The sequence below is a fragment of the Aulonocara stuartgranti genome (genome assembly GCF_965226115.1).
Source record: "Aulonocara stuartgranti genome assembly, chromosome: 23".
NCBI lineage: Eukaryota > Metazoa > Chordata > Actinopteri > Cichliformes > Cichlidae > Aulonocara > Aulonocara stuartgranti.
This window is the reverse complement of record NC_138958.1, coordinates 36671700-36691226: the sequence shown is the minus strand read 5'-3', so window position 1 is coordinate 36691226 and position 19527 is coordinate 36671700. Positions and strand designations below refer to the sequence as shown.

Sequence of the window (19527 nt, the reverse complement as noted above, 5' to 3'; positions counted from 1 at the left end):
TAGCCACCTTTCTTTGCAAGGACACTCAAAAGCCTGCCATCCATGGATTCTGTCAGTGTATTGATCTGTTCACCATCAACATTGTGTGCAGCAGCAACCACAGCCTCCCAGACACTGTTCAGAGAGGTGTACTGTTTTCCCTCCTTGTAAATCTCACATTTGATGATGGACCACAGGTTCTCAATGGGGTTCAGATCAGGTGAACAAGGTGGCCATGTCATTAGTTTTTCTTCTTTTATACCCTTTCTTGCCAGCCACGCTGTGGAGTACTTGGACGCGTGTGATGGAGCATTGTCCTGCATGAAAATCATGTTTTTCTTGAAGGATGCAGACTTCTTCCTGTACCACTGCTTGAAGAAGGTGTCTTCCAGAAACTGGCAGTAGGACTGGGAGTTGAGCTTGACTCCATCCTCAACCCGAAAAGGCCCCACAAGCTCATCTTTGATGATACCAGCCCAAACCAGTACTCCACCTCCACCTTGCTGCCGTCTGAGTCAGACTGGAGCTCTCTGCCCTTTACCAATCCAGCCACGGGCCCATCCATCTGGCCCATCAAGACTCACTCTCATTTCATCAGTCCATAAAACCAGTCTTGAGATATTTCTTGGCCCAGTCTTGACGTTTCAGCTTGTGTGTCTTGTTCAGTGGTGGTCGTCTTTCAGCCTTTCTTACCTTGGCCATGTCTCTGAGTATTGCACACCTTGTGCTTTTGGGCACTCCAGTGATGTTGCAGCTCTGAAATATGGCCAAACTGGTGGCAAGTGGCATCTTGGCAGCTGCACACTTGACTTTTCTCAGTTCATGGGCAGTTATTTTGCGCCTTGGTTTTTCCACACGCTTCTTGCGACCCTGTTGACTATTTTGAATGAAACGCTTGATTGTTCGATGATCACGCTTCAGAAGCTTTGCAATTTTGAGACTGCTGCATCCCTCTGCAAGATATCTCACTGTTTTTGACTTTTCTGAGCCTGTCAAGTCCTTCTTTTGACCCATTTTGCCAAAGGAAAGGACGTTGCCTAATAATTATGCACACCTGATATAGGGTGTTGATGTCATTAGACCACACCCCTTCTCATTACAGAGATGCACATCACCTAATATGCTTAATTGGTAGTAGGCTTTCGAGCCTATACAGCTTGGAGTAAGACAACATGCATGAAGAGGATGATGTGGACAAAATACTCATTTGCCTAATAATTCTGCACTCCCTTTACTGTTACTGTTAGTCTGACTATCTTCAGGTTTTATATGCTTACATATACACACGCAGTTACTGTCCCTCCATTTAGAAAGGCAGAGGTGTCACGGTGTGATTATTTTACTGTAGTTGTTTATTTTTTCATGTGTAATAATATTCAACATTGCTATCAATGCATTTTTCAAAAAATGCCTCTCTGTGCAAAATGGGTTTAAAAACATAAACAACTGTGGGATATTGTTTGTCTGTGATTTGAACAGCCCAGCGCTGCTCCCAACGCAGGGAAAACCAATTCTACAGGGGAGACCTACCTCGGCACTTGTGCAGGTGAAAGCAAAGGGAAGATATGCTTCACCATTTTTTTTAGTCTTTGGCTTAGAATGAAGTTGGTTTGGAAACATATTCAGCGATGCTTCATCTCCTGCTTTGCGTTTCTGTGGGCGCCCCGTGCTAGCAGTGTCCAAGCGTTGTTTTGTTTTTTTCCCTTTTCATCCCGCGCCCCCCCTGCAATGGCTCTACGCCCCCCCAGGGGGCGGGCCCCACACTTTGGGAAGGTCTGTGCTAGAGGGTGTGGGGAGCCACAGCGCAGTCCTCCAGGGCATGAAGCAGGTATGAAGGAGATCAAGACTCCAGACATCCAGAGGCCCCCAGAACACAAGAGACCAAGGAAGACCAACAGAGGGGCAGCCGCGCCACTGTCCCAGAAAGAGCTGAGGAGAGCCCCAGATGAGGGGTCACTCAGCAGCCGCGGAGCAGAAGCCAGGGGGGGTTGCAGTGACGTGCCCGTGAGCTCCGCCGACAGCCAGCTGTGCCTGAGTGACTGAGCCCCAGGCCGAGAGGCCGAGGGCACCCGACCCCCGAAGTGGCCCAAGCGAGCCCCAGGCTCCAGGCCCCGACAAGCAGCCACCAAGGAGTGAGCCGGTGGATACACGGACGCCCATCCCCAGACACAAAGAACCACCAACGCACCGATATCTGCAGGCGTCTGCCACTGGCAGGGGAAGTGGTGGGGGGAGATAGGCCTCCATACCATGGAGGGCCTGAGATGTCCCTAGAGAGGTGGCGTCTGATACCCGACCTGACATATAGACACAGACATACAGGCACACACAGATACATCCATTCCCACCCTCATGCTCTCATATGCAATTACTCAACACTCACCCAACGTGGAGACAGACATAAAGAGACACTGTACACACAATCACACTCCCCAAGCGTACTCTATACCCCAGGTATAGGTACCCTTGCATCTGGAGGGGGAAACTGCACCCAGACCCAGGTAGTGTTACCCTTTTCCCTGGGGTGGAGAGAAGCAGACTGTCCTGGCTCGGCAGCAGCAGGGAGGCCCCACATTCCAGACCCCAATCGGATGGCCAACTCCTCCTCCCAGCCCCCCGCTCCAGCAGGCCGCAGAGAACGGGGGTGTGTGAAGACTCCAAACCTCCCTCCACCCGCTCATTGTAGTGTTGATGCATGTGTGTTCTAAGGTGCATTTAAAACCCAGGAGGGCTTGGAGCTACCTGCCAGAGAGCAGCAGGTAAGCGCATGGTCCCTCCTGCTAGCCCTCAATGTCTACGTGTATTTAAAATTGAGAGGTGGGCAACGACGCCAGGGGTGAGGTGTACACCCTGATGGTCTTTTGGATTCCGTGTAGAGTGCCCACCCCCAAGATCCTATATGTATGTGTAATGAGAGTGTGAGTAATGTGAATGTCTAAGTTGTGGGATAAAATTGAGGCACAGGCAGCCAGAAGGGAACAGAGGGGGGGATGCCTCCCCTGCACCCTGGTGACACACCTTTACCCCAAGGCCCTGCATGTGTGGGTGATTGTGGTGGAGCGGGAAGAGGGAGGCAGCTGGAGATGGTGAGGGAAGGAAGGGAGGGGCAAGTGACCCCTCCCTGGGGCCAGCTCCCCCGCTGACCCCAGTAGGCACCCCCATACTCTGCAACCCGCCAGGGAAAGGGGGCCCAGGCCCGTCTGGACCAGGGCCTAGTGCAGCAGCGCCTCCCGGCCCCACAGAGCCCGGGACAGTCCACCCGACCCCACCACAGAGAAAACTGCACCCACCCCGTCATCCACTCATCTTCCAGACTACACAAGACAATAGATGCCCAGGCTGAGATCTTCCTCCACCTCTCCTATATCTCCCCCTCCTGCAGAGTGAGTTCCTGAAGAGAGGAGAGCTCCTGCAAGATGTAACAAGGCAAATTTTATTGGATCACTTACATAACTTCACTCTACATGTCCACAATGTTATCAGTTATCATCATTCATACAAAACCTTTCAAGCTACCGTGTTTACAGACAGAAAGAATGACACACATCCAAACGTTACCAAAACCACAACCTCCTTGGAAAGGTAATATACCAAACCAAAACACTTTCAAACAATAAAAGAGAAACTAAAACTAGGAATTACATTCTAGAAACTAAATGAAACTAAACTGAAGCCAAAAAAAACCTGTGAACTATGTTTGACCGTTTTCTTTTTAATCTATGATCTTCTTTTTTTTTCTTTTTGTGCACACATTGCATTGCATTCTACTTGCAAAAAGAAACTTGCTCATGACTTTCTAAATACTTTCCTGATGAGTTCATGGTCTAAATAACTAGTTTCAGATCTTTTTGAAGACAACATGAGGTTCACTTTGTAAATTATGGTTGCATAAGCAAGGTGCGCTTTTAGGGCAGACGTTCCCTGTAACTGATTAGTTGCAATCCAGTCAGCCTGTAGTCCTCCTCTGTTTCTCTGTCAGATCCACATTTTGAGCCCAAGTCATTTTGGTCTAAAGATCAATCAGTAAACATCTGGCAACCACCAGTTGCGAGGGAATTATTATTTTTCCTTGACCAGTTGGGAAGTCGTTGCTGGAGGTTGACGTCAGTGGTTGTGTATCAATTACTAAAGCCCCAGTCATGGTAAGTGACCCTCCTAGCAACCACAGAGCTTTGTTCCCTAGCATATTATTGTGTTTGCTTGTAGTTTTGCCACTTTTCTCTGAGCATTAGTGAAACTGTGAGAAGTGTGACAGGGACTGAAAATATCAAGTCATCAAGTAAAAATTGCACTTTCGAGGTCAACATTTTTTTTCTAGTTTACTGCCACTTGCCTACTAGTGAGTCAGTATTTGCAAACACATTGGCTTCTTCCATGCAAACTACATGCTACCTACTACTAAACAAAACAATCACAAGACGTTTTTCTGCATACATTTTTGCAACCATTTTCATGCTAGTTCCCAAACTGCTGGTGGGTGCCAAGGCGCCACTGACTGGTCTCTAGCCCCCCATTACTTGTGATATCTGGTTTCAAAGCTGCAAGATGAAGTTTAACATTTAAGCCTAACCAATCAATAGGTGACATCAAGGCAGCTTTGCCATCTTTTATATACAGTCGGTGCTCTGACAAGCTTTGTCTCTGAAAACAGCAGGCTGCTGCAGCTACAAATGAAATCATGATAGCAGTGAAGCTGACAATGAGCTGAAATTTGCTGTGAAGCCAAGGGCAGCTGCAGTCTTTGATGATAATTTTTAGTTTATAACTATGAGTAACAGTGTTCATGCTGCTTTAAAGAGCAGCACTTCACTCAGATCAAGCCTTTGAAGACACATTTTTAATCAATTCAAATTTTAAATCAGCCAAGGAAATCAGGTGCTTCAACTTCAAGTCTTGATGTTCTGTTTTGTGCATAGAGTATTTAAAGATATCACGGACACCATATCGTAGTCCAGTACCAGCACGATACTCAAATGATCAAGCTGATGTTTAAATAAAATACTGGAGTTTTCAAAAAGTTTATGCTTACAGCATTTGGTGGATTCTATGAGTATTTCTGTTAATTAAAGGGACTGAATAGTCTTGATTACATGAAGCTGACAAATGCACTGAAAACAAACCTTTGCTATAAATGATAACTACATTTTGCAGATTATAAAGTAGAAGGGCAGTGGTCTGTCATGTAGCTTTAATGCAGTTTGGGAAATCCTAAACCAATAATTTCAGCTGAGGATAGTAGGGTTTAATGTCAACAAGGAAATGACAGTGCTTAGATAGTAGATGACAACAGAACAGAATGTTTTGTGACTCATCGATGCAAAATCCATTGCTTACTAAACAATAACTGCTAACCATGATGATAGTAAACCAGAACTTCAAAAATTAAGATTTACGTATGTGCTATGATAATATTTGATTTAATGGCTACATCATTTATTTTGAAAATCTCTTTCACTTTCAGACCTTTTAAATGTGTGTACGGCACCCAGATCTTGGCTATGCGCACGGTTTAGAAATGAGTGCCCTTCTACACCTCTTGAAGAGACTAAGTCGTAGAGTTGCAATTCATTGTGAAAACTTAGACTTTTTTTTTTTGTACAGCTTCCCTTTTGCTGCTGGAGCAGCTTTGTATATAGAAATCTGGGAGATAAGGTTTGTGTCTACAACACAATGGAAATAAAACAAAATACAAAACTATTCCTTCACTTGAAATTTAAATAGCACAAGGGAAAAGTTACTTACTCAATGGCACTGGCCCTACTGTGCCTGTGATTCACTCCTGTTGCCTAAACTAACCAGCTATCATTCCTCACGAGTCATGGGTAAACCTAACCCTCTGAACACAACCCAGTCAGAGTCACTGTAGGGTAAGCCATAAACTAGTAGAATTTACATAGAATCGTTTCATAGTAGAATAGAATAGAATAGCCTTTATTGTCATTGTACAGAGTACAACGAAATTGGAGTGCCACTCCCTTGGTGCAAGTTTCAATAATAAATATAAATGTAAAATATAAAAAGTACAAAAAAACAATCGTAAGTACTCAAACAATAGTATGTACAATATATACAGGATAGCAGCATTAATATAATGACAGTATGAATAGCAGCATAATATAATGACAGTGATGGTATGGAATAGGTTCAATTGTTTTTGTGCTTATTTACTACGGTGGTAGCTCTGGGAAAGAAGCTATCTGAAGCATCACACTATAAAAGACTCATAGTCTTGATTTAGTCCAAACCTCAGTGACCTCATAGCTGGTTGTGGCCATGCAGCCAACTAGTTTTGTTTCTAAAAATAACCAGAGAGTAGATGAAAACTGAGTCTTAGTTTGACACTGATTGGATGAAAGTTGTTGCACTGTGGATCATCGTATTAGGAGACACATTTTGATACAAGGTCTGGCTCAGTTGGTGTGCAGGTGACCATATGGCCAGAGAGCAGTAGGCCAAAGTATGTAAAAGAGATCAAAAGTAGCAAAGAAGAAGATGGAAAAAAAATATTGATAGATGAGGAATGCTGGGAGGCTTGGGAAAACTGGAAAAATAAGGAAACTGAAGAATACTTTAAACAGTTGTGGTCAGAGGTTTACATGAACTCATGGTGGGCATGAATGTCGTGGTGATTTGGGGCTTTTAATGATTTCTTTGAACTGTTCTTTCTCCAGAGTGGAATGATTGTACAGCAAACATCTTTAATGACATTAACTTCAAGCTCATGCACTCAATTCTTGTTTTTTTATTTTGATTTTTTTCTATTCCATTCCCAAATGTATTGCAGAAAAGAAAAATAGATGCATATTAATCAGTCACATGACTACATATATTATTCTGAATAATAAATACTATTCAGGTCCAAAAATTAAATTTAGTTCAAAGTCAACCTCAAAAGAAATAAAACAAAATGTAAAAATAAATAAATAAAGGTGACATTTTTGTTTTTGGATACTGACAGTGCTTTCAGATTGGGGTTTTTTTTGGACAAATTATTCACAATAACTTACAACATGAATCATTCAAACATAAAAAAGGTACCTAACTCAAGGGATGAACCAGTGTTCTGTCTACAATAATAGGCAAATCAGCAATGAACCAATTTTAAATGTCTTTAAGCACTTTGTCTCAAAGGCATAATTTTAGGTGAATCTACAAAAAATGCCAAAGATAACACAGTCTGACAGGCATAAAAATGCATTTTTGCATGAAAAAGGTGGCTCTAAAAGTGCTATTAGACCAAAATTTGGCATGGTGTGCAGTGTAACCTTAAAGGATGACAAATGGAGGACAAAAGAAAAAGTGTCAGGCATAAAAAAAAACCTACATACAGCAAATGAACAGCATCTAAAAGTCATGTCCTTAAGAAACAGGAAAAATCCAACAAAGGACTGATATAGGTCCTGAGAGATGCATTTAGCCCTTCAGTCGATTCATCTACTGTTCACTAAAAACTCATCAAAAATGGTCTCAGTGGAAGGGTTGCTGTCAGGAAGCCAAGAAGACTGAGGTATGCCAAACTAAACAAGAACTGGACTGGAAATCACTGGCAACAAGTGTGATGGAGCGATGACTCCAAATTTGTGGTACAAATCACTGTAAATATGCGAAGAGGAGTTCAGATGAGAGGTGCTATGGAGGCTCTGCCATGGTTTGGGGCTGTGCTGGTGATCTTGATGGATATCCAACGCAACAGGCTAAAACCTGAATGGAGAAAAATACAGTGATTTGCTTCATTTTCACTTGTTTTCAAAGAGTAGTTGCTAGTGACTTTCAGCAACTTTCAGAATCTACTTGCTAACATTTTTCCCCACTGTGATGAGCGGTTGCCAGGGGGTCACCAACCAGTCTCTCGGTTGGTGACCCCTGTGTGACTGCATGATTTCACAGTGACTTCTTCCAACCTCCAGAAACCTGGAGGTTGGTCTAATCGGTGTGGGGTAAACCTCTTCCTGTTAAAAGGGAGTTTTTCCTTCCCACTGTTGCCAAAGGGGGTCATATGATTGTTGGGTTTTTCTATCTATCATTGTAGGATGTACTGTACCATATAAAGCACCTTGAGACAACTGTTGTTGTGATTTGGCACTTTATAAATAAAATTGAATTGAATTGAATAATTTTGTGGGCACTGTCTTGGTTTTTAAAAGTTGCCCTTATTGTAGAATATATGTTTTTCCACTTTAGACCAATGTAGCTTTGAGAACTTTAATTCTGATAAGTAGTATAAGTCTGTCCAAAATTTCTTATCTTGGCATTTCCATGTTTATTGTAGACCTAACGCAGCCATTGGTGACATATTTTTGTGAAGATCATATTAGTTTTGTTTCTCTGAAAATCTAATAGTATTTAGAGATATATACATTACAGCTTTTCCATTTACTGTTTCACATTTTCTGATCAAAAATCCTCTGATGGTGTTCTGTTTTGTTTGGAATAAACACAAAATCACAGTGGGTGATTATCTGAGCATTACTGAACAGAGACAGAAAAGTGTTCTTCAGAAGAATAACAAAAACCCAGAAAAGCCAATGAAAAACACATTAGTCTTTGAATCATAAGAAAGAACGAAGCCTTAACAATACATACCTATAAAAAAAGAACAAAAAGCATCTGCACTAATACATTTATCAAAGCTCTTTATGTTTTAATGAAACCTTCAAATGTTACAGTGAGATAACGGCACCCTAAAAGCCTATTCTGCAAATCAGAAAGATCAACATAAAGTGAGCGCTTTCACTTTATTCATGCTTGCAAGGACAATTTGATATTTAAGTGGAAGATATATTCTGTATCATTAACTGCAGAACCTAAGTATAGCGTACTGAAGGGGTGGTGCCGTCACCACTACTGTCTTTTAAGAAAGGTTAGACATTTTACACACACAAAAGCATGATTAAAATAACTATTTTAATCCCCTTATTGTTTTTCTGATGAGGTTGTGCTGCAAAGAAATGGCAAATGAATAACATTCTTAAATACTGTTCTGTTATAAATCTGTCTATCCCAGCTGTCATAGGTTTATTTCACACACTGTACCTCACCTTTCACCCTAACAATAACCTGGACTATTTTGCTTTTCCTTACCTATCTATCAATCTATGTATCTGCCTAGCTAGCTAGCTAGCAGTTAATACACTCACTAAACATGAACCACTACATTTTTAGCTCAGACCTTAAAAATGTCGTGTTCCTGTTTTGTTTTTTTTCTGCTCTCAGCTTTGTATGATGTCAGTGAGGGCGTGGTGGTCTCAGTCTGTGTTGCCCTTCCCTATGAAGCAGGATGTCATCTTATCCAAGTAACTTCAGGGTTTATTCTGGGTTTTCTACTACAATGGTGGCTCACTGCTGGAGTATATCTTAACTTGTGTTTTGAACCTAGTTTGTTCTGGAGCAGTTTACATTCCAGATTAGAGATCAGCAGGTATGAAATTACCAGTACTTTACTTACCAGTCAGTTCTCCAGGAAACAGCCTCACCATTCTTGGAAGAATGACCGAATCATCATTTTACCATCATCATATAATGTCTCTGATTAGAGTTAGTTAGAGAGTTAGAGATAATTTTGGACAGAAAAAGACTTATTTGAGTCCTAAAATGTCTCTTTTTCGTTAGTCAGATCCTGTGATCACAGAACCTTTCATGTGAATGTGCAGGTGAAACTCTGGATTAATTTAGTGAGTTGATAACCAGCTGTATGACTGCTTATCCCTGCCAGTGTTAGGGGTAAGTGAATCCAGATAACAGAACAATACCCTGGATATGTTGAACTCGCTTCATAGCATAAGCCTCTGGTTGGCTCCCTGTGAACTCACTGTCTGTTATGATTGAGTTTGTCTTCTCCTATCCACTTTTTGGATTTTGTACCTTGGCTGGAATATTCAATAAAAGGTTTCTTTTTAGTTAGCTCTGCCTATGAGTCTGTACTCGGGTTCACTTATCACATCGTCTGAGTAAATGCCAAAGCTTCAAGTTCAAGAATTAAAAATATGGATTGCTTTTCTTCTAAAGAGAAGCTGTGCTCTGATATGAGAGGTGTTGTACAACCTAGAGAAATCAACAGTCCAGCACAACAAACATCTACTCACTCACATTCACACCTACGTCCAATTTATAATCACTGTTTAGCCTGTTAGAGCAAGTTGAAGTACCCAGAGAAAACCCACACAGCAGCACTTTTTTGTTTTCAAATTCAAATTCAAATTCAAATTTTATTTGTCACGTACACAGTCATACACAGTACGATATGTAGTGAAATGCTTGGACAACTGCTCGTGACCTAAAGAGAACAAAAAAGGAAAAGGCTATGAATAAGATAGGAAATAAATATGAAAAATTAAAAAGGGTAAATTTAACTAGGAAGGAATAAAATATAAATTAAGGTTAAAAATGAAATAACTGTACAACACAAATTAGAATGAAGGGTAAATTTAACTGGGAAGAATAAGATAAAGATAAATATATCAATTAAAGTTGAAAATAAAATAACTGTACAACAAAATACACAATACACAATATAGAACTATATAAGAATGTATGAAGGAATCTAAATATAAATAAATATATACACAATAACAGCAGCTGTACAAGTATTAACCGGAAATGAAGAATATAGTGACCAGTGTTGTGCAAAACCAAAGTCCAGAAAGTCCAGTGTGTGTGTAAGAACCATATGTGTGGGTCAGTACTGTGTGGTGGTGTGATTGAGAGACCGTATCGCCTGCGGGAAGAAGCTCCTCCTCAGTCTCTCTGTGTTGGTCTTCAGGGAGCGGAATCGCTTTCCTGACCTCAACAGAGAGAACAGTCTGTTGTTGGGATGGCTGAGGTCCTTCACGATCTTCCTGGCCTTGGTCCAGCACCGCCTGCTGTAGATTGAGTGCAGGTCAGGGAGCTCGGAGCGGATGGTGCGCTCAGCTGACCGCACAACCCTCTGTAGAGCTCGTCTGTCCTGCATGGTGCTGTTCCCGAACCAGGTTAAGATGTTTCCCGCCAGGATGCTCTCTATGGTGCACGAGTAAAAGTTCCTAAGCACCTTTGAGGGCAGTTGGAAGTCTCTCAAGCGTCTGAGGTGGTAGAGACGCTGTCGGGCCTTTTTCACCACGGTGTTGATGTGACAGGACCATTGTTTTTAACTTCATTTTACCAAAGTTTTAAATTACTTTTCCAACATTTTACAATATCCCTCCAGTAATGCACTTGGTTACTGGTAGGCAGCTTGAATGACTTAGGGAAAGTCAAAAACAGTAATAAAAATGAGACGAGAACTGAAAAAATCCAAAGGTTTTACAGTTCTCAGGGGCCCTATTACTCTAGTATGCGGAAAAAACATGATCCATTCTGTCTTAACATGATCTCTGGGTAGGTCAATCCATAACTGACAATGTTCCATTGTATGCATTTCTATACAGGTATACTTTTACTGCACTAGCAGTGTGATTGGGATCACTGTCATACTAAGAAAGAAGCCATTGTCTGTCACTTGATTTTGAGATGGTAATCTAAATGGATTAATGAATGTGATGGTGCTTTCCAGCGTTTATACTTCCTTCAGTTTTGACAAGATCCCCAACACCACTGACTAAGATACAACCAAAGCCATGACAGCGCCTTCACCATGTCCATCCCAACCTCTTCCACACATGACAACAATGATTTGAAACAATAATTCAAATTTGGGTTTAGTATATTTTTCTGCATCAAGACTTCTTTGTTCTTCTTCGTTTTCCTATTTCTTAAGGACATGACTTTCAGATATAAGTCATGTGATGTAGATAGTTTTCTCCTAGGCCTGTCTCTTTTTTTGTCCTCTACTTGTCCAATTTTCTCATTTTTTTAAGGACAAACTGCAGACCACAAAGAGCTATACCATGTTTCAGCTAATAGCTCTTTGGGAATCACCTTGTTGATGCTAAAATACTATTTTATGGCTGTCAAATTGCTTTTTTGTTGACATGTTCTTTATAGATTTAACAATGGATATTGAGCTATAAGAGAAGACAGCTGGTGTTGGTGCTGAATAATTTAAAGTCTAGTGAGGATTGGGCGAGCCACATCGTCACAGGTGAACAAAAACTCTTCCTCGGGGTTGCTCCCAGTCACTGAGCTGACTCACACACTCGCCTGGGGAAAGTGGCCATGTACAGCATGTGAACCGGGATGGAATTTGGCTCCAATTTCCTCTCACATCCTTCCTGTTCTGTACTTTCTCTGTGAAAAAAAAGTAATAACTGACAAAATGCTAAAGCTAAACTGGATTGCTGGCTGTCTGCAACACTAAACCCATTTCCTCCTCAGTGCTGCTTTGACTGAGGGATGTTTGTTTGACATTGCCCCTCTGCAATGACTCTTATTCAAATAAATTTCCATACTGGAAGTTGTGGTGGAAGCTTTTTTTTTTTTTTTTTTGGCTGCTTTCCCGCTTGTACAAGACCAAGGTCACACTCTGATATGCTTCCATGGAGAATGATATTTTCTGTGATTGATTAAACTGCCTCCGTTTAATTCCCCCAGACAGACAGCACAGCTTCTTTCTGGCGATGGACACGACAGAGCTTAACAAATGCCTTAAAGAAACTTCTAAAGCTTTCAAATCCAGTTTTCCACGGCATTATACCAGCTGGTTATCTATCCCCTGGTAAATAGTTAAAGATTTTTTGAGGAACATATTTAAGGTTCAATTACATCCCTTTAACTCCCATTTAAAGCAGCTCCGTTTAGATCAAGGAAGCCATTTTGTGGCCTCGGTTCAAACACATTTCAGCAGTTGCGACGTCACGCTGACCTGAAATTAGCAACCATGCAGCTAGCAGCTGGTATTGCTTATTATTATTTTTTTATTATGGTCTGAATTTGGCATTTCACAAAACAAAATGTTAATATGAAGGGATGGTGTTTATTGCTATTGCCAAGCTCGGTTTGATGCAGTTTTATGTGTTTACTGGGATATTTTTAACCGTGGATCCACAGTGTAGAAAGCTTATAAATGTTCGTGTTGGGTGTGTGTGTGTGTGTGTGTGTGTGTGTGTACACACATGTCTGCGCATGGCATATTTGTCCTAATTATGACCAAAGGCACAGTGGTGAAAACACAAACAAGATGATTTCCTCACACATAGGAAATGAGAGGAGTGATATTTGATTACTGAGTGTATCCCCAGATTACTTTTTGACATTCGTCTCAGTGCACTCTAAGTAAATGGCATACTTTATCGTACCTTTAGAGGTACAATGGCTTGTCACTAGCATACCCTCCAAGATATTTCTGTTGTACACTTCACATATACATTATGGAAACCAATGTGGTACACATTTCGTCTGAGGAATATTACAGGTGTCAAGTGAACACTGAAAAAAAGGCCATGTTGGATTTACTTCATTCAATAGTGGACATTGGTTGCACACAACTTTTTTGCTTTGGCAGACACTTAAAACAACTGAGTTAAATCAACACAACTTATTCATATTCAATAAACCTGTGCATTTTGTGTTGATAAAAAGCGATTGAAACATGTTTAGATGAAGTAAGGTGAGCTTTTGGAATATTTTATTAATCCTTCACAATTTTGTCATTTTATTTCAACACTATTCAATAACTTTTACCCCAATACTACTAGGTCACTTAAATACTACATTTTGTCTTCATATTACATAATATTCAACAAAGTCTAGAGTCTGGTTAACCCTTTAAGACCTACCATAGAACCAAGTCCGCCAGAGCTTATATTATATTTTTACATGGTGTGGTGCCATTTTTGGGAGCATTTCAAGTTGCTATACATCAATACAACCATTACAGCCTAAATTTTAATAATATGTATGCATTAAGTGCATAGTAACTACATAAATTGCAAAAAAAGTGCAATAAACTACAAAAAAACTGAAAATTGTTTTCTTTTTTTAACATATTTGTAGTTAGAGAAATTTAAGAGGCTTATCCCTCAAAACTGTGAATACAAAAAAGTTGCACAAAATAGTTTCCCACCACAGGAAATTTATTTTGAGTGTCTTCATAGTTTTATTTTTGAAATACACCAATTTTTATATACTGCAGGAAAAACGAAAATAAATATTATACTGCAAATTTGCAAAAAAGCAGCATATGCATCAAAATAAACTATTTCCAGCAGTGCAATATGAGTCCTACGCATCTCAGAAATGACACAAAGTCATAAAGTCAAACATAACTTTTAAAAACACCAGTATAGGCTCATAAGGCCCTGATGGTAAAAAACTACATTTCTGCGAAAATGACGTCACTTCCGGTTTCGGGCAGGTCATGGCGGACATGCGATAGTTCGCGCTGACGTTTATTCCAACGTAGGAAGTGTTTTGAACAGCTGATCGGATCAGCAAAGCATGTTTCTGGAATATTGTGTTTTTGTTGCTGCAAGTGCTTTTTATGCAGTTTTTGCAAAGCTATATGTGGAAGGAAACCGTGACAAGCTGATGGCATAAGATGTAAGTACAACTTCTCCGGTTTCATATGCAAAAAAAATTATTGCGCTAGCTCACGTTGTTGCAGTGCTACCGGGATTTAAAAATAGTTACTCAAAACAGAGCGTGCCCGCTCGGACCGGTTTTAAGGGTTAACATAAGAACTGCATGGATCTACAACAACTACCATCCTCCCTGTCTCTATCCGAGATGCAGGGGGCTGGGGCAAAACCCAGAAGTGATAGGTACACCCTGGACAGCTCACCAGTCTATCATATTAGAGACAAACAACCATTTGCACTCACATTCACAGGTAATTTAGGATCACAAATTAACCTAACTCTAACAACTGCAGGACTTTCAACTGCACTGTAAACCCCAACAGTCTACCTGACTTATAAAGTTTGTGGATATAACAATTAAAATTCCTCACAAAGTTGAAACAACTTAAAACTTTTCTGTTCGGTTAACGATTCAAACAGTTATAATTGTACATGGCTTAGAAGTTAAGAGTAAATACTGCTTTCTTAATTATGATTTTTGAGTAAATGTTTTTTTCCGAGCTCCGCATGTGGACGTCATGACGTCATGACGTCTTCTCTCTAACCTGAACGACGTTGTCAGAAAATTATGTTCAATATGGCTGCCCTTCTCGAGCGACTGGAGAACACATTTGGAGAAACTTGTAAGTAAAACGGAACCTTCGTTATGTTTATTTTTTCTGTAAAAAAGCAAGTATATTAATATGTTGCAGCCAATAACTTGTTTTCGAATGCGCTGTTGTGTTAAAAAGCACAGACCCAGGTGGTGAATAGTTGTTCGCTGTTGTTCGCGCTCTTTTTCAAACATAGATTATGTCGTCAGTTTTAACCGATTAAAACACAGTTTTACTAAGAATCACACATAAAGAAAGGGTCTTAGTGATATTTTAACGACCCCTTGCCAACGCAAGAAAGTTGGCGTTTTTACAACAGCAGCCTCATTCTTCGGCAGGGTTTTTTTTTTTCTTCTTCTCATTAGCATCATTCAAAAGTGACTTAGCTAGCAGTGGCAACTTCTATCTAAAACAATTGAAATATAGCAAGGTGTTGTATATTTAGTGTGCTAATAAGGTTTTCAATATTTTTATTTTTTCTTCCAAGGCTGAAGACCAAAGACAAAAAGACAGAAGAAAAAAAAAAAAATTCAGACTGCAATTAATTTCAGGTGGAGACAGTAAACACAGGTGAGTTGAAAGATCTATTGAAGAGTCCTTTCTTCATGGCCATTAAAACATTTTTAGGTTAAAAGACCTGTGTCATGAATCGCTGTGCGGCAGGCAGGAGTTGGACCCAAAATGCAGGACTCAGACTCAGGGGATGAACTCAAAATCACAGCTTTAATTGCTGGTCACAGAAAACGAGCATACAAAACTAAACTGGGAAAATATAAACTCACAGCTTGCAGCGAGGCACACGAGGAAACACACAGCTTGAGGGACAACGCAGCACTGACTCAGAGAAACACAGGGTTTAAATACACTGGGAAGTAACGAGGGGAATGAGACACAGAAGGAGAGCACAGCTGGGAGAAATCAGAAGTGACGAGACAAGGGAGCAAAGTAGGATACACTCACATGAGACACAGACCTTCAAAGTAAAACAGGAATTAGCACAGATGCAAACTAGACTAGGGGAGACAGAGCCACTAAGACACAGAGGGCGGCTACTAAATACTCAGAGAACTAAACAGAATACAAGAAAACCAAACTAAGACACTACACTAAAGAATACGCTGGGACAACAAAGAGAACTAAGAACATAATACAAAAAACTCAGAGGCACAAGAAACTCAAAACACTGGGTCACTGACCCAGGACCGTGACAACCTGTCTTTTTTTAAATCATGCCCTGGCTTTGTCACACTGAATCATGTTGAAAAGATCTACTTTCATGGCTCCCCCCATTACCATTTCCTTGTACTTCTTTCTACCAGTCTATTTTATTTTGTGACATTAACATCTTAAATGTACCCCTAATTATTAATAGCTGTGTTAGTATTTATAATGCTTTTTTTTTTTATCATGTGCAGATCTACCAAGGGTCAGTGGCACAGTTCACCTTTTGTGGTAAGTTATAACACTTCATATGTGGTCACATAAGTAAGTTGTTTCATCAGTTGTTCAGTTCTTATAAAATGTTGTATAATTGTACCAAATCACTGAGGATACATCCAATGTGTAAATCACAATCAACAATTTTACTGTGATATTCGCTCGTGTTTAGAGAATCTCCATTATCTTTGTTACTGAGTTTCCATTTTTGTAGGGCCAAATTTGTATTAAAAATTAATATTTTCATATGATGTGAAATGACTCAATCATTTCTAATTTTTAGAAGAAACCATTCATTAAGTCCCTTAAGGTGAAGATTTCATATATTGATAATGATAAAATTAACACAAATTAAAAGTTTCACTGATAAACACACAATTTTTCCTTGCTTTGAACCCCATGTTCTATATAGATTACAGCTCTGATCTGGAGAACACTATTTTAAAATACTGTGTAGGGTTTTTGTCAAATGATTAAGAAACAGACTCTCTGTCACAAGAGACAGAAAGGTTGTATCTTAAAAGAAAAGTCTCCAAAATTTAGTAGAGTCTGATGTCATGCAGTTTCATAAACATGTAGTCTCCCCAAAGAATGACACCTGAAAACTTTGCGTTAAATGAACTTTTCTTTTCCCTTTTTAGGATGCGCCTGATATCAACGTGAAACGCACTGCAGTACTTCGTGCCCTTCCTGTATACCTGTGGGAGGAGGACCCAGAATTATTTTAGACATGTAATGTAAGTGTATTTTTGCATTACTTAAATTCTGCCAGTAAGATAAAATGCTATGGATTTTTTTAAATACAATTTAATACCCTAGCAGCTACCAAATTGTACAAACAAAATACCCTCTCTTTAGAAAACCCTCACACACAAACACACACAGGTCAGGAGCAGGGCACAGGCGTATCACAGCACTATGGCTATGCTGCAGGTGGCCCAAAAACCAGGCTGAAGTCAAGATTTAGTTTCTTTTTGAGATAAAGTCATGAAATAAAAAAATACTTTTTTTTTTAGAAAAATAACAAAAATACAAATTATGTAATGCAAGAAGCTAACACGTTAATGTACATTTTTCAAAAAAAAGTAGAGTACCCTAACTCGTTACAAAGTAACCCACTACACTGCTGAATGTTTTGCTAGATTACAGGTCATGCTTGTCACATTCTCTCAAACCAACCTTACTTATTTAATTGGAGCGATCGTGGCTCAAGAGTTGGGAGTTCGGAGCCCTGGCTCCGACAGTCTCGGTCGTTGTGTCCTTGGGCAAGACACTTCACCCGTTGCCTACTGGTGGTGGTCAGAGGGCCCGCTGGTGCCAGTGTCCGGCAGCCTCGCCTCTGTCAGTTTACCCCAGGGTGGCTGTGGCTACAATGTAGCTGCCATCACCAGTGTGTGAATGTGTGGATGACTGAATGTGTAAAGCGCTATACAAATACAGGCCATTTACCATTGATACTGTGTCTATTCCAGGCGGACGCATTGGATGAGTCGACCCTCAGTGACACTCCAGTTGCCCTTCTCACTGTGGTTACCGACAGCGCTTCCCAGTCCAGTCCATTTTACTTCCTCAAGCATGGCTGTTGTGGTGAAAGGCGATTAGGTGATGCGAGATATTCCCAGATTTGCAGATGCATTTGCTTTATTGTTTGGCTTGATCTATGCTCTGCATTTAGACTACCCCAGGAAGCTGGTTCACACATTTGCCTTTGTCCAAAATATCTTCATGGGGCTTGATGACGGCAAACCCCTGAAACCCCTGCCTACATGCTCTTAAGGAATATAAGGCAATGTTTGTTAGGACACGCACTCTGTTACTGAGCACTTTGTTTGAAGCACTTTAAGTTTACTACAGGCTTTGGGTGGATTTAACTCCATCAGTTTACCTAATTTTCCTATACTTGACTGCCTTATCTGGTTATTTGGAAGCTGATCATCTTTGTACCCATTTTAAAAAAATGTTTTTCATTTCTATTTTAAAAAAAAGTGATTAGTATTTGACTTTTTGTTTTGCATTTTTGTGTATTTTGAGAAAGATGCAATTAGGACTGATGTCGTCCTTTGTGATTTTATAAAAAGATAAATGTTCTACACAGAATTTATAATGCTCACTTTATGGTGCCGATGTCCATGTTAGTTGTTTTATAAAAACATTTGTGATGTTTTTAAATTTTCATGAAAAAATGTTAAATAAACAAAATGTAAAGTAACTGAATTTCCGTACTTTTTTTTTGTTAGTAGTCTACACTCAAACATTGAAACATAAATATCTTTTAATTAATAATCAGATAATTTGAGTTTAGGTTGTAATATAATTGCATTGTGTTGCATCAAAATAATAAACTACAAGAAACACAAAAATATTGAAATTAAAGTATACAGTCTTTGAGTAAAGCTCAATTAATAAAATATAAAATATAATTTTAAATTTTTAGGTTAACAATAAATACAAATTTTGAGTACCCCATACTTAGAAGATATGAGTTTTTGTACTTAAATCTTTTGAGGTAATCAGTTTCCATAAAAGTTTTAAGTTCAGTCAACTTGTTCGGGTTTACAGTGTGTGAGAGGAAACCAGAAGACCCAGAGAGAACCCACTGCAAACTAGCCAGATTGTAGATTTGAACCCAGGACCTTCTTGCTGTGAGGCAACAGCACTAACCATGCCACCAATTCAGCCCTGACACAAGTAGGAAAGCTGTGATTTCAACGCTTGATGCAGAATGTTCGGTACATCTCTGTCAAACCACAATAAATAGCGATAGCATACACTGAAAAAAAGGGATTGGCCAGCTCTTGGATTTACGTAAGCATCTTGCGTGTATTTAACACAAGTGCCTCATGCTTTAAAGTTAAGTGTAACTACATAGTGTAGAAACTACATGATATGCAGAGAGGCTAGATTAAATTGTTCATATCATGTTCAAGTGAAGTAAGTCAATAGTATAGCAATGTTAAATCCCGCGACACTGCACGGGTTTCAGACTCGCGCTCTTTAGATCGTGGTTTCAGGAAGGCATCCATCTCAGT

The 19527-nt window shown here is 40.0% G+C and overlaps 1 long non-coding RNA gene across 1 annotated transcript; it reads left to right on the top strand.

The window, feature by feature from the left end:
- Positions 1 to 14505: 14505 nt before the first annotated feature.
- On the top strand, positions 14506 to 17190 carry LOC309701116. The gene is made up of 3 exons (XR_014274877.1): positions 14506 to 15091; positions 15549 to 15631; positions 17140 to 17190. It is a non-coding gene; the product is annotated as an uncharacterized lncRNA (long non-coding RNA).
- The last annotated feature ends 2337 nt before the right edge of the window (positions 17191 to 19527 follow it).